Raw genomic sequence first — 15,403 nt, 5'->3', positions numbered from 1 at the left:
CGCTGGATGTTTGGATCTTTTTTATTCCTACATTTTTATACGTTCAGAATTCAAATAATATAGATTTATTTCATTCTACGTTTGCTTTAACTACTTGAGAATAGGTAAGTAAAGTAAACAAATAAAATAAATATGTTTCATAATTATATTTTGCTATGAATATATGTACATACCAAATGTACATACCAAAAAAAATTTTTTTTTGTAGATGTTTACTCTTTTATTTTTGACATATGAGATGTTTTAGAAAATAATTATTATGTAGGCGGTCAGCATCCTTCTGGTTATTACATTTATCATGTGAGAAATTGTTATAATTCTCAACCTACGTAAATAAAATTCTTCATATTATAAGTAGTTTATTTTTACATTTTAACTAGTAAACAAATATTTCATTAACAATTTACTTATTTTTGTTTATATTTTATAATTATGAATTACAATTGTTTTAAATATTTTTGCTCATTTACACAAGAAAAGATTATAGGTGTGAACAAAAATGTTACATTTTACCAAAATAAACATGGTATTTTTAACCCAATAGAACATTAATATGAAAAACGTTATTGAAAATCCTTTCAACGTGAATCCAATAAACGTTTAAAAATAACTTATTAAGATAATATAATTAGTTTTAATTTGTTACTATAACAAGACATTGTTCTCAAGGGACTAAGCTTAATTAAATTAGGTTACAAACAGAAACAAAAGTAAAATCGCTAAATCAATGTAGAAGGAAAGTTAAATTTAGAAACATACTGTATTATTTAAGAAATATAATATTGATTTCTTGCAACAAGGAATATTTTTTTATATTAAATGAATATTTAATAGCTAATGATTTATTGGTAATAAATGTGCTAATTTGTATTAACATATAAGGCCATTTCGTGTAATAAAAATTGAAAAAAAATAAGGAGAATGTTAAGAAAATTACGGTTTTGCATATAAATTCACAGCTATATAGGTAATGGTAATAGTGAATGAAACCGGAATGCGGTTAACGAAATATCGGTTGGAGTAGGCAGACGCCACTAATCTCGCCATGGAGGATTATCTATTTGGGGAGATAAACAGACGGGTTACTGTTGACGTTCAGTGCTGCCACCCATTATCAAGATGCTGAGATGTTTGATAAACCTGTACCATTTGGATACAACGTTAAGGGTGCTTGAATGGACCACACGTGATTGGTTGAATCGGTTGTTTTGCGAAGAATCTTCTAGGTTGGCGCCAAATTGTCGCGTTCTGAAAATCCTAACCGAGAGATGGCGCCAGGTCTGTTAATCTCTTTAGCATAAATACTATGCTTGTAGAAATCAGTATTGGATTAAAGGTTATAAAAAAAAACAAATACAATAATAATTATCATTGTTTTTCTGTTTTTTACGTTTTAAAACTTTGTTTTTCGATAAGAGGGTTTGACTTCGTTGTCGCTGCCCACGGTGGGAGTGTGCGTGTGTATACGAAGGGAGGAAGCGGCGAATCGGAGTGGTCGGGAGGAAGACGCCTGCTCGTGCTGGATTATGTGCTTTTGGGAGAGGACAAATTCGGGATCGTAATTTATATTTTAGTGGGTCAAGGGATCCGTCAGAAAGTGGGAAACCGCGAGAGGTGCGCGCAAGCTCATAAATAAAGGCTGGGTTGCCAAGAGGTGCCGTTGCACGATGGTTAGGAATGGTTGCAAGGCAATGGGGAAAATGCGAAGGTGACTTCGAAGGTGGTTCTCGTGGGACTCTGGCAGTTACTGGCAGTAGTCGCGCTTTTCGGCGATAGTCCGACAGTTCCGGCAAGTCGGCCGGCAAGCGCGCAAACGCGTGACCGATAAGATGTTGCACGTCTAGATTCTGGCCAGTCAGTTCCTAGCTTCAAACAAATCACTAAGTCACAGTTGTTTTCTTGAGAGAGCAGTAGTCCTAGAGTGGATATATATATATACACACACATATATATCTATATATACAGTATATATAGATACATAGTTTTGTGAGAGTGCGAGGGAGACAGCGAAGAAAGAAGAGGGACAGAAACAGCGAGTGAGAGTATATCCATCCATACATACACCTCTACCTATATACATGCGTGTATGTAGATGAATATGTATATATTTATGGCAACGTAGCAGACAAAAACAGTTCGGTCGACGCTCATCAGCATGGTGGACACTTCTGCATCAACTACTGCGTTGTTAGTGTTATTCTGTGTTCTGTGCGGGGCCCGCTGACGAGATCCGATCCGCTGCGCCAATATATATAACTCGTGTTCGTTACCGAATCAATGACGGCCTCGCTCTAAGACATGTACTGTTCTTGCCGCATGCCCCGAGAAGAAGTCACCACCTCTGGCACGCTCGAAGTATCTACAGAACACGCTTCCAGATAGGAACGAAAGACCGATTCGGAGGAGGCACAGGTAAAGATGCGAAAGATACTTGCTAGCTGGTATTACCACCTATCACTGCTCTACCCTAAATACAAGATGAAAAGATATATACTTATATAAAGATATACATATATATTTATATGGGTAGATATGTATATATATATATATACCCCACCTCAATCAGCGAAAGAACAAGAACGAAACTTGAATAAGCGGCATGACCTTCTGGCGGCGAGCATGTAAAATTAATAAAGCATAAGAGAAATGAACTACCTGGAATTTAAATTGATAGATGAAAAATGTGCGTTTCTCGTTGCCTTCACCAAGGCGGGAAAGCCGGCCTCGATGCCTGTGGCATGTGCGCGACAGAGATGGAGCTGTATCTCTTGTCTTATTGCTCTGCGTCTGGAGCGGGAGTTCCCATTCACCCTCTGTACGGTGCTATTGTTTTGGCGCCCACGTGGTGGATGCCTGCCAGCTCCGGCAGCATCTAATCGGGAAAGGGGTGGGCAGTCGCCGGCACCACATTGGGTGCATTTGCTATTGATTCTATGCCACCACCGTCGCCGCCGACGCCGTCATAACATAACATCATAGCAACTGCTCTTCCCCACTTCAGTCTTTAGAATTCGTAGTACGCTATGAGGCGTGGTTCCGGACCACGTGCGACTATTGCAAGTCCCAAACATGCCTGGACTCCCTTAAAGGAAAGGGTACAATCTAAATGCTTGTCTACTGGGGTTTCTTTCATTTCCCTCCTCTCTCCCCAGATTTGCGAAATCCATTTCATTTCTTTACGTCTCGTATAACCACTGTTATTCATATTTGGGATGGACCGGGGGTTGAAGTTTTCCATTCGTTATGCTTCCTGTTATATTATTTCGTTTAACCTTGATGCAAACTTTATTGATTTTGAATTTTGATACAGGCTTTATTAACAATGTCCATCCTTGAACGCACAACAATGTTTGAAAGAAATGTTGTACTGGAGACATTTCTGGATCTCAATGGCATATTATTATACTTGACCTAATTCATGCTGAAAAATTACGTTAATATTTATGTTTCAGTATATTAAAACTTTGTTTAGCCACGATACAAGCTTTATTAATATGCATCCTTGAATGCAGAACAATGTTAGATATAAATATAATATTAAATCTGTTTATAGACAACAAGTCTACAGATACTGGCATTAATATTATGATACAACTTTGTTTATTATTGAGCAGTAAACAATGTTATTGTCAGAATATAAACGCATAATGTTAATGAATCGATTATTTTAGTAGGTATTAGCTAATACTGAAGATTAAAATTTCATAAAATAATATTTTGTTTGTAGTTGATAGAAGATGCACATAACTGCAATACTATGTTCTGAAACACAGTATAATAATGAGCATGTCAATGAAAATATTAATGCTTTGGATTAAAAAAAGATGTTAATACTATTACATTATCATTGAACTAATAACAATACTAGGAAACAAAACATATTATTTCTATCTTTATACTTGACCTAATTTCTGTTGAAGTATATCGTTAATACTGTATATTCTAAGCACAAAATTGCACATGAGTTTTCGCAGGGAATAATCCGATGTTCCAGCAATTAATATCGTATTTATATCCACTATAATTGTCTTGTTTGTACTGAACATTATTATATAATTTAATAATATAGAGACATGTAAAATGTTTGCAAGATTTGTAATTAATATAATTACGTCTATTTAGATGTTGTAGGGTCATTTTATTTATTTAATTATTTTCATGTTTGAATGCGCAACAATAGGATTAGATATACTTCGTGATATCACTAATTTCAAAATAGGAACTAATTAATGTCGACGAATCTAAATTAAATTAGATGGTTTATTAACAAGATTAGAAGTTCATAGTAAACGTTTCTGAAGAATGCATCGAGAAAATCAATTATATTTAATCTAATTTAAGCTGAAGATTGTCATATATGTTTACAAGAGGTCAATGCTGACGAGACAAGTGGAAATCAATACTTGACCTCGTTCTGTCACAATTATCTAATATGTTTAGATGGAAATCTAATACTACTTCATTCATGTTCATAGTTTTTGAAAAAAAAGTCATTGATATATAAAATTCAATAATATTTGATTTCAATTGTTGCTACAATTCTTGTTTTGTTATTTTATTTGGGAAAAATAACGTGAAACTTTTATAATCCTGGGATGAATACATTCTTAATTGAACGTAAATTTTAATACCTGAATTTTGCAAATCATTTATGATTGATTATATTGTGGGCTTTAATCGCTCAATTCTCAATGAAACATTGTGTTGTAAATCTATTGTTATTTAATTAACTCATTCATTTCTATATCTAATAATTAATTAAGGTGGACGTTAGTGCTTACAGAATCCCAATTAAGTGTTAATTATAATTAGTTATATGTGTTATAAATTGATTGTACTGCAAGTATACAATTACTATATTTAATTGAAGTTAATAAACATTTATTCCATCTTTCACTATTTTTTTTATTTGAAGCTTGTACATATTTAGTACTACTAAATAAGGTAATGCACCTGGTTAAAATCTAACAATTTGATATCTTTTATCGTGACAAATTTGATTTAAAATTTTAGGAAGTTCACAATTTTCCTCTTCTTTGGACACCGACTGTCAATGCAGTTCTATAGCTTACGCAAGCATTAAATAATAATTTATAGTAATTTATTTACATGTTGATTATTTGAAAAGCGTACCGGTCATCGATTGGTTTCGTCATGCGTGCATATTTTACTTTGATGATCTGAAGGTATTCGTATTTGATGATTCTTTAAGAAACAGTTATAAAATTTTGCAAATTTCATTCAGGAATTCAATAAGAAATCGACATATTTTAAACTATTAGGTTTCTACTACATAAATAGAATAATTTATCTTTGAGCATCGAAGAATTTGTCTCGAATTCCGAATTATCCTATGTCCGTTTACGTTAGTCACGAAGTCGCCGGAATTGACACAAAATGCTTTCAACCGAATGTTAAAGGCTAATACATTCAAATAATTCTTCCTTGAATTCATTCATAAAGAAACCGATTACTACAAGAGATATAGTTAATGTGTATTTAACTGTGATTACCAGTTTTTGTTGCCGCTGTATGAATAATTCGATAATTTGCTTTTCACATCTATTATCATTAATTACTACTACATTTTCAAAAAAAAAATCTTGATTAAATTTTTATTCAACAATTAATTCACTCATTAAAATGTGAGAGAACATCAATATTAATATACAAGGAAAATAGTATCACAAAAAAAATAGACATCTTATATTTGTTTTTCGCAAAGTTTACCAGGGTATACGAAATTATTATATAATCAGGAGCTTATTGTTGCTAGTGTAAGAAGCATCGCATCACCTTTGATGTGAGATCCATCGCAATGGTTCTTCATCCATAATTACGATCTCAACCGAAGCCGCATAAACATCGTGCATGTTTTATTAGAAACATTATTTTGATGATCAAGAGATGAGAAATTGTGTTTACTTGGGTTTCGTATTACCTAATCCAAACGCTTCCCCCTTGCAGCGAGGCCGACTTCAGAAAGTTCTGTAATCATCGTTTGTGGCGTTGTTGTGCTTCTTCATTTTCATGTTAAATTGTTTGTTATTTATATACTGACTTCGAAATTGTACAGATTCATCATCTTCTATACATTCTTGATTAGCATTAGCTCGTGACGAAATCGTCACCCCGTTAAAGGAAACTACAGTTGATAAAAAAAGGTTGGGAATCTCAGGTATACTCTACCCACGATTGGCAATAAAATAGATTAAGTTGTTACTTTTACTATTTCCGCCGATGTTACAAGAACATTTATAACTACTTATCGATACTTCTCGGGGTTTACAACCAGTTCTCTTATATATATTTAGCTCACTTTTTTTTTCTTCGTTTCTCCAATTTTATTATCTTGATCTACCCGACCGTTGTATTACGTTTGTAGTAGTTTTATTTCGACTGGAATCATTCTAGATCACCGATGCGCACTTCTTTTCATATTATCTTTGTGTTCCAGTGTAGAACTTCACGTTTCGTTTGTATTGATTGACGTTTCAGCTATTCCTACGACGCCTTGCATTGTTCGCATTACAGATTCGTTATCTTCAGTTAATGGTCCATTGTTATTCCTATTTGTCTCCTCTTGATTGAAATATACATTTTTTTTTATAAAAAAAAATAGTAAGAATGTTATACATGAAAATTGGATATTAAAATAAATTGTTTTGTTACGAAATTAATAATTAGTGTATAAATACATGTAATACGCAAAACAAATTAATTGGATGATACAAATGACGTCCTTTGATAAAATCATTGATTTTGCAATATTGAAGCTTGTATCATCAATATGAAGTGTAGTAAAATATAATGCTTCGTTAACAAATTGAGAATTTTATGCATGAAAATCATTACAGTATAAGTAATACGCATTTTATTATTAATTGGATGATAGAAATGACATTGTTCCATTAATGAATTGATTGCGCAATTAAAGCGTGTATCAATAAGTATAGTATAGGAATTAGATTGAACTGAATGCGGAAGCAATAGTTTATTAAAAGTTTATAGGAATAGTTGTGGATTTCGTGTATATTGCGCATCCGAAATGAACGAGAAGAAAATACCTGAGGTTTACAGATTTTCTATGGAATTGACTTGTTTAGCATGTTGCTGCAGAAAAACACATCCAAGCTTAATACCTTTTCAACGAAGCGAGTTGTTTGTTGGGAATAAATACTAAGATGCTCAGATCAGATTGCCTCATCAGCAGAACAATTTCCAGCATGAATGGGAAATGTGTGTGGACCCTAATCTCGTGTCAGGATGAACATAAAAATGGCCACCCACTTGTTTACAAATTCATTCAGTAACCGGAGCGACGTCTAATCTCGTTTCCCATAATTTTCGTTTTTCTCTCTCTCTTTACAATTCGGTACAAATTAAGTAACAGTGCGATAACTTGTATAAACACGATTCCGTTCGGAGAAAAACAAACATATCAACCTTTAACTTCACAATTTTTGATTTCAATTCAATAACAACAACTTATTATTAACGCTATCACAAATGCAAACATACAATGATGATTTCTTCTTATGTTTTTTTTTCTTTAATTTTAAAGACACAAAGAAGAATTTTATGGTTTTCAATTGCAATATTTTCGCTCATAAATAATTTCTTATCGGCGAGAAACGTTTGAATTTGTTTAAAGATGAGTTTGAAATAGTAAACTAAAACTTTGCTTATTATCATAGTATGCGTTTATGTGGTGTAAATTGGCAATTAAAATGATATCCTACAACATAGTTGCGAGTTTAGTTATTGTGCTCGTTCGGAAATCGTATGAGTCGCTTCCGTACGAATTTGCGCCAATTAAGAGGTGTTAATTATCGCCGTGCTAAAATTTGTGCAAACAGTTTGTAAACATTGGAGAAACTAAACATCTCAACAAGAAATACACGAAGCAGTTTTCAAATGTAGTTTTTTTTTTCTAAAATTTTGTTTTGTTTGATAATTCTGTAACCGTTCTCCGTCTCTATCATAAATAATCCAAACTAAATATATCCTTCTTTTGTTTCATTCGTCAACGCAATTGCGATTCCACACGCAACCACATCGATATTCCTGTATTATTGATATTCGTTTAAGCCAATTCCCCTATACATTAAGGTCATTCTATTTCAACTTTAACCCATGTACAATAGTTTTTTTTATACCTGAACACTCTTTTTTAACATTTTTTGTTAGATATGCATGAATTTACCAATAACAAACTTACATAACAAATTTACTTTAACATATCCTTAATGAAGGTAGGGAATATTGTAAGACAGTCTTCACTAATACTATCGTATTTTTTGGACTATACGACGTAAAAGTTTTTAATATTTAGTTTATTGGAATTGAATTGAATCTTATAGTCCACAAAATACGTTTTTTAAAACTATAATTAATTAGGAGAATATTATTAGTTAATATGATAAAGTGGTGAAATTAAACACAGGCCACTACGAAATGCATATATTTTAACTAAAATTTATTAAAAAATGTAGATGAGTGACGAGATTCTGGTAGTGTAGTATTATGGGTATGGGTGGGAGTAGGTAAAAAAAAGTGAATGTCGTTTTAATTATAATTATTCCATAATGAATGTCGAGAGTCTGCGCATTTTGTCTCCAATAATGACTCGTGGTTTCTTTGTTTGTTTGATTATCGTTGCTCTATCGAAGGCGGTTTGACATTTAAAGGAGAAAGAAAAAATACGGTGAAAACGTGAAAAAAAAATATAAGAATATGATTATATTAAAAAAAATCCTTTTAACGTTTATCCTTAGTCATTTGTTGTCTTTGTGCACGAAGAATATCGAAAACCGTTTATTGAAAACTCTTCCGTTGACCTTGAGAATATAAATTTTATTGCGTTGCGACTGGTTTGAATTTGGTCGATATTTTGATGGTATCAAAGCTTAGTGTTGAGGCTGGTAGAGACCTGCTGATTTGATTTATTAAAGTCACGATATTGGTGTCTATCTGGCACCTGTTGAATACAAGCAATAAACCTCGTACCAATATTGATTTTGTAGTAATTTGGTAAGTTTTACTCCCGTAACCCGATTTTTCATAGGGCATATGCGAATGAAAGCTAATAACAATGTGATTTGAATAAAGACATTCAATCCACTTGTTGATTCTTATATATTAAAGAATTGGAGATTAGGTTAAGTTGTCCTAATTTATGTAAGATAAACTTAAGTGAAATCCAAGCTTAATTCAATAATAATAACTTTTTTTTGGAATTGTTATAGATAAAAAAATTTGAAGAAAAATATATTCATAAGATTTTATACTTTCCACCAAAAATTTGAAAATTTATTCCAATATAAAAATGTATAATATTTGAATCTGTTATCTTTTCTCTAACATTTTAATATTTACAAATGACAGCAGTGACTAAGGGTTAGGTTAGGTTCCACACCTCTACAAAAAAGGTTAGGTTCGGTTAGTAATTTTTGGCGTTTATTGATTGATAAAACCAAGAGCGTGTTAGTCGAGGATTATAAAAGTCGGAATAATTCCTGATGCAATTCTTGAGCAAAGAGAAAAGAATGAAGAAGTGATAAAAAGAAAGCAAAAAAGTCTTTTCGTTATTGATCGCGCTGTGTAACGGTGTTGCATAAATGGATCGCAAATGCTGCGGAATGCCGAGGCTCGAAAGGGGGAACATGAGGCGCTTGTTGTTTTCTTGTTGTTTTGTTTCTGAAGTCCGAGGCTGCTTGTGGTCGTGAGGCTGTGAGCTTTTCGTTTCGTGAAATTAAGGTTATAGGGGAAAATAAGTTGTAAAAATTTAATACGTGTAAATAATTGAGCCGCTTTAATTGCGCATCTCTTTCAGCACATCCTTCGCTCGGTCTCATCCTTTATCCACTCGAAGGATTCAGATTGGATTGAGACGCACTGACTTCGGTTTCATTTCGTTTCGTTCATGTCACACTTTCTACGGATGTGAACGCGAGGTTAAGCGATGACTTATTGTATCTGATTAATATTGATTACGTGGACGCGTGTATCAATTATTCCTGTGAGAATATCAAAAAGTTTATTATGTGTGCTATGGCTACACGACCAACGCAGATCCTCTTTAATTACTCTAAATTGAACTATTCCAATGCACGTCGGAATTAATTGCGACAGGTTTGTTTAGGTATATGTCTACGTAGACTAGACGATATGGCCGCCCCACGTCTACAAAATGGCGATGCGAAAATTTTTATTTTTAATTAAAGTCGATTCCGCTTAATCGGGCCTAATATATTAAACGACTGTCCCAATTATCCGAAGTTTCATTTCCATTTGTTATTTCCTAGGATTTGTCGGCTGTTCCGATTAATCGGGACACGGATTAAGACTGTATAGACTGTATTATTATTAATACTCCAAATTGTATAGCGTTCACCTGCCTCAGCATTGCGTAATGATTCTTCTTCATCATCGTATGTACTTGTTCCGTTACTTAACCACTAATTGTTAGTTTTATTAACAAACAGCGCTATTTATACGTATGTGTCGGAAGGGAATGAAACGGGGCTTTCTCCAATTAAAACGTCTGCAGGCCGGAAACCGAAACTTAATTTATTACGTTTGGCATCTGGCTTATGAGAACTACAATTATATTAAATTTTCATTAATATTTTTCGCCAATTTACCAGGTTTCTACAACATCGACGTACGTATTATACAAATTTGATCAATTAAAAAAAATAACTGATGTAATAAACATTAATTGCTTTTAATGTATTTTTTAAATTAATAAATTAGATCGTATCATTTTATTACATGTAAATTGTATACATTCAAGTGAACAGGTCATAAAGTACTTTATGCACCCTTTTATCACTCGCGATTAATTAAGTGGTACTTATAATGCAAGTCCATATCAAACGTATTTACACAATATATAAAGCTGTTGATACCTATTAACAACTAATAATTAAAATTATTTAATTAAGTTTTAGAAATACGTTGGTTAATTGTCCGAACTTTGCACTTAAAATATATTGTCGTATTTTCATTATTCATCCTCGCCTTTCTTTTTTTTCTTCTCTCAAAGCAAACTATGGAACGCGGAATTCCAATGTTTATGCTAATGCAAGACGCGACGGCAACTATACACGTTGCATAATCGAAACATGAAGTTCCCGTCGTAACAATATTTTTTTTTACGACCAGCCTATTTACGTCTACTGGATAATTTATGGCCCAATGTGTACTCACGTAAACAATGGGAACTACTGAACGGATGTATACTTGCATCTGCATTTCTTTCTATAAGTGTCGAAGATGATCGACGAAAAACAAAGGCGATTGACATTTCGGGACAGTGTTTCATCTCGCGAACACAATGTAAATATTTAACTTGATGCTTCACATGCTATATTATTTATGAATGAATTGCATCTGTCCTTCAAACACGTGCAGTTTTTCGAAGCAAACAACACGTGCAAAGGAGCACTTGAAATATCTTTGGAAAACATTTATCAATGTTTTGCTTACATATATATTTAGAATTATACTTACAGTTGTTGTTTAATAGTTGAGGAAGATTGAATAATAACTTTTGGTTGATAACACCTTGTCAAGACTTTGATATGAAGACTTCATCAGTTACAAATAACGCTTTACTGTTATTGTTGGCATACTGATAATTCTAATTGATGATTCCGATAATTGACGTTACATAAGTAATTGCTAAGACTTTTAGTTGATAAACAATTATGAAAAAGTTGACATGTGGGCAAATAACGCCTACTTGTTAAGTAATCACCAATAATGTCTTTTGGTTGATACAGTGCTGGCCAAAAGTTTATTTATATGACGGATGATTCAACAGTTGTTGTTATTGGCTGGCTTAGTGATAGTTATAATGGATGTTTTATGGTTAAGGATAATTAGCTAATTGACAGTGATGTATTTTGGTTGATAACTACTCATTAATAATAAATAAAGACGATGATACGAAGCCTTCATTAATTGATAATGACAATTCATGGTGAAGGCATATAGTTAATTGTCAAAGACGTTGCTGATAGTTAAGGTAGCTAATTACCAATAATGTCTTTTAGTTGATAACTAATCAATTATCAAAAAAAATGCATTACGTATGATTCATCAGTTAATAGTAACATTTTATGGTAATAATAATAGATGTCAAATCATATTATAGATACTTAAACATGTATAACCTATTTATCAACCAAATTACCGTTATCAAATGCATCAAATTTATTATTAAAGTTGCTTAAGTTTACTGTTGACCTATCCACAATTAAGAAGGATATTTTTGATAGTTATGTCTCTATAATTATCTAGCAAGATATTTATTTTGGTTACATTATATAACACAATTACTGAATGTAGTTCAATTAAATTAAACATAAAATTCAGCAAACGTTTTATCAATTATTTTTTATGAACGTTCTGTAATATTCTTCCAAAGATATTCCAGCCATTCGAATATGATCTGGCAGGCTTTAATTTTATTATTAAACACACACACACACATATATATATATGTATAAAAAGCGGGGCTAATTTCATTGTGTGTGCATGAAGCGAGCCGTGAAAATTCTGAATTAATTTCCATCGGTTTTTCTCTCACAAATACGTATTTTCCCCCTGCAGTATTATTTTATTACCAGCCTGTTCCAATTGAATTGCAAATATACTTGGATTAAAACAGCAGGCTTCGATGGGAATTTATATTTTTTTTTCAATATTTTCCTTATTAATTTAGTTTATTTGAACTACTGTCGATGCTCGACTTACGAAGGAGTTGCGATTTGTTGCGTAAGTCGAAAAAATTTAATTATATTAAATATATATACATCAAAATGAATTGATTCTATTTTTATAAAATTTTAAAGTACAAATGTTCGTAAGTTGAAAAGTTATTGTAATTTATTTGTATAGTATTAGACGGAGAGGTTCAATATTTATCTTGTTCTATTTTTGGTCTTATATAATTATGTAACTGTTATTATTTGAATAGGATATGGATACAAATGAATAGAATACTTTAAGCAATTATGCTTCATGTTACTATTTCTACTATTACTATCAATGTACAATGACACTAAATAGTATTGATTATATCTATTAGTATTATACAAGGACTCTTCTCATATTATGCTTTATAAATTGGTATACACATACTAGAACTTTTACTATCAGTATTCCTCGTCTTACTACCACTCAAATTCCTCAAGCGATTACTACTCCGATTATTCCACTTAAAGCTTTTACTACAACAACTATTATTCTTCTTCCTCCTACTACAACTATTGCACCTATTCCTCTTACTATATATCCAATATCTCCTCTTGGTAAGCCAGTGGTATTATAGATTGTCTATGAAATTGCAAAAATATTGCAATGCACCAAACGTGTGTAGGGTAACATAAAAAAGACCGGAACAAATAAATAATCTGCTTTACAAGGGATTTCTCGTGGAAACCTGAACTGCGGATAAATTCGGTGTTGTAAATACATTTGATATTTTATTTATTTATTTTCCACCGCTTTTGTAATCATTCAAACTTCAATAAATCGGTTTAGGTAAAACTCCCAGAGGCGTGTTTTGCGCGAACCGCACACAGCTGCAAATAAAGATATATACAACAAAAAAAAATGTTCAAAGTTCCTCCAGTATTCGATGAAGCAGATATACAAATTTAATTTTACGGAAGGTATATAAATGCACGTGTATCTCACGGAAATAATACCTTTTTAATAGAAGTATTGGATGAGAGATTTTCAATCTAGTCGGAAAGTATATAATTAGAAGAGCTTGTGCTATGGCCATCCGTGGGTCGTTGTATGCATGCACGATCTTCTCGGTGTTTCTTTCTTGTACTTCTTCTTTTTTTCTTTGTTGTTGTTTTAAGAAGAAGCGTTCGTGGCACGCACGGGTTCAACGGTTATCCTTTCAGCACATTGATAAACATTATGCGATGCGCGGGAAAATGCAAATTCTAATTAAAATCGGATATTTGTTTTATTTTTTTCCGCAAATAAGTGAAATACGGTTTGATTCTTAGTAACGCCTCACTGTTGATTATTATTCATCGCGTAATCCAATTACTTGCATCATTAAAATTAATGAACAAACATGTACTATTAATGATACACTTGTATCTTCGTTGCACGAAAGTTTTACTGCATACCTACCGCAATTTTGATTTAGGAAAATAAATACACATACTACAACTATTACCACTAATTTTTCTACAACAAACACTGCTAACTTTATTACCAATATAACAGTAAATATTATAATATGCGACTATTAATATTATATTAGGATACTTCCTATATTTACAATCCATGTAAATATATACACATATGTTATTATTACAACTGCGGCTGCTCTCTAGAATCACAAATAATATCGATTACAACCATTAATATTATATCAGGATACGTCCCTCCATTACGATACAGGAAAACAAACACACATTCCATTACTTTTAATGAAACTCGATTACAAAAATATATATACTTTTCAGCAAGACTGTTTAATAACCAATATTAGACTTTGAAATTTTATTAAATTTTTATTTATATACATTTCTCTATAAAGATTGACTGAAATTCTGAGTCATGTTTGGTTTTATGTGATGTCTCTAATAGTATAATACTTAGAAGTATTTTAATATAAGTTTAGAATCTATAGTTTTATACTATTAGTCCATAGTAATAATGATCATACAATCAATCAATAAATAGGTGTTGCGTAATTGTTTAATTTGCAAATGTTTTTGTCCTATGGAATTTGGCACCCATGGGCTACTAAGAATAATGCGCCTTTATAAGAATATACAAGGGGAGGGACGCCCGTAGGTTTCTAAGAATTATGCTCCCTTCTTTATAAGAAAATACACGGGAGGGGAATATATTCTGTCCCAAAAGGCTGGCGCCCCGGGGCTATAGCCATGTGGTTAGGGTGGCCTTGTTTGTTGTTAATAATTGTTAATTTCTATAAATTTCAAGTTGGGTACAAGCATATTGATTTTCAATATGGTAAAGTTAGGTTTTATGTGATTTCTTACTTAAAATTGAATGAATGTCAGTTCATAAAGTAGGAAACTCAATAAAATGAATATTTCATAATGGAGACACGATGTTTGCAAGTAAATTGTAAACGGTATGAAGAGTTCATCGTTAAAAACATTTTTTATTAAAAATTCATTTGTGTACGACGGTTCATACGGACAGACAGGTGGGAACACGTGCCTCAGCTTGTCGGGAATCCCAGCATATTAAATAGCTAGTGCTGCGCGTTACAGGGATGAAAGGTAAGGGCGGAGGCTCTGCGGTGCGGCGTAGGTGGCGGAGAGGTATTCTTGCAATGCTGCCGAACGAGGATAGCTGTTTGTTTGATCTTCAAAAGATTTAATATTCCGGT

The 15,403-nt window shown here is 32.5% G+C and overlaps 1 protein-coding gene across 1 annotated transcript in view; it reads left to right on the top strand.

The window, feature by feature from the left end:
- Positions 1-1,451: 1,451 nt before the first annotated feature.
- LOC108559780 (insulin-like receptor) overlaps positions 1,452-15,403 on the top strand; it is a 37,867-nt gene continuing 23,915 nt past the window's right edge. Inside the window, exon 1 of the mRNA XM_017917126.1 lies at positions 1,452-2,412. The gene's annotated coding sequence lies outside the window, so the exon portion shown is untranslated. The remainder of the gene's footprint in view (positions 2,413-15,403) is intronic.

This window comes from Nicrophorus vespilloides, unplaced genomic scaffold, assembly GCF_001412225.1.
Source record: "Nicrophorus vespilloides isolate i.1.1-1 unplaced genomic scaffold, Nicve_v1.0, whole genome shotgun sequence".
Classification (NCBI taxonomy): domain Eukaryota; kingdom Metazoa; phylum Arthropoda; class Insecta; order Coleoptera; family Silphidae; genus Nicrophorus; species Nicrophorus vespilloides.
The sequence above is the reverse complement of the archived record's forward strand: the minus strand, read 5'-3'. Positions and strand labels throughout refer to the sequence as shown.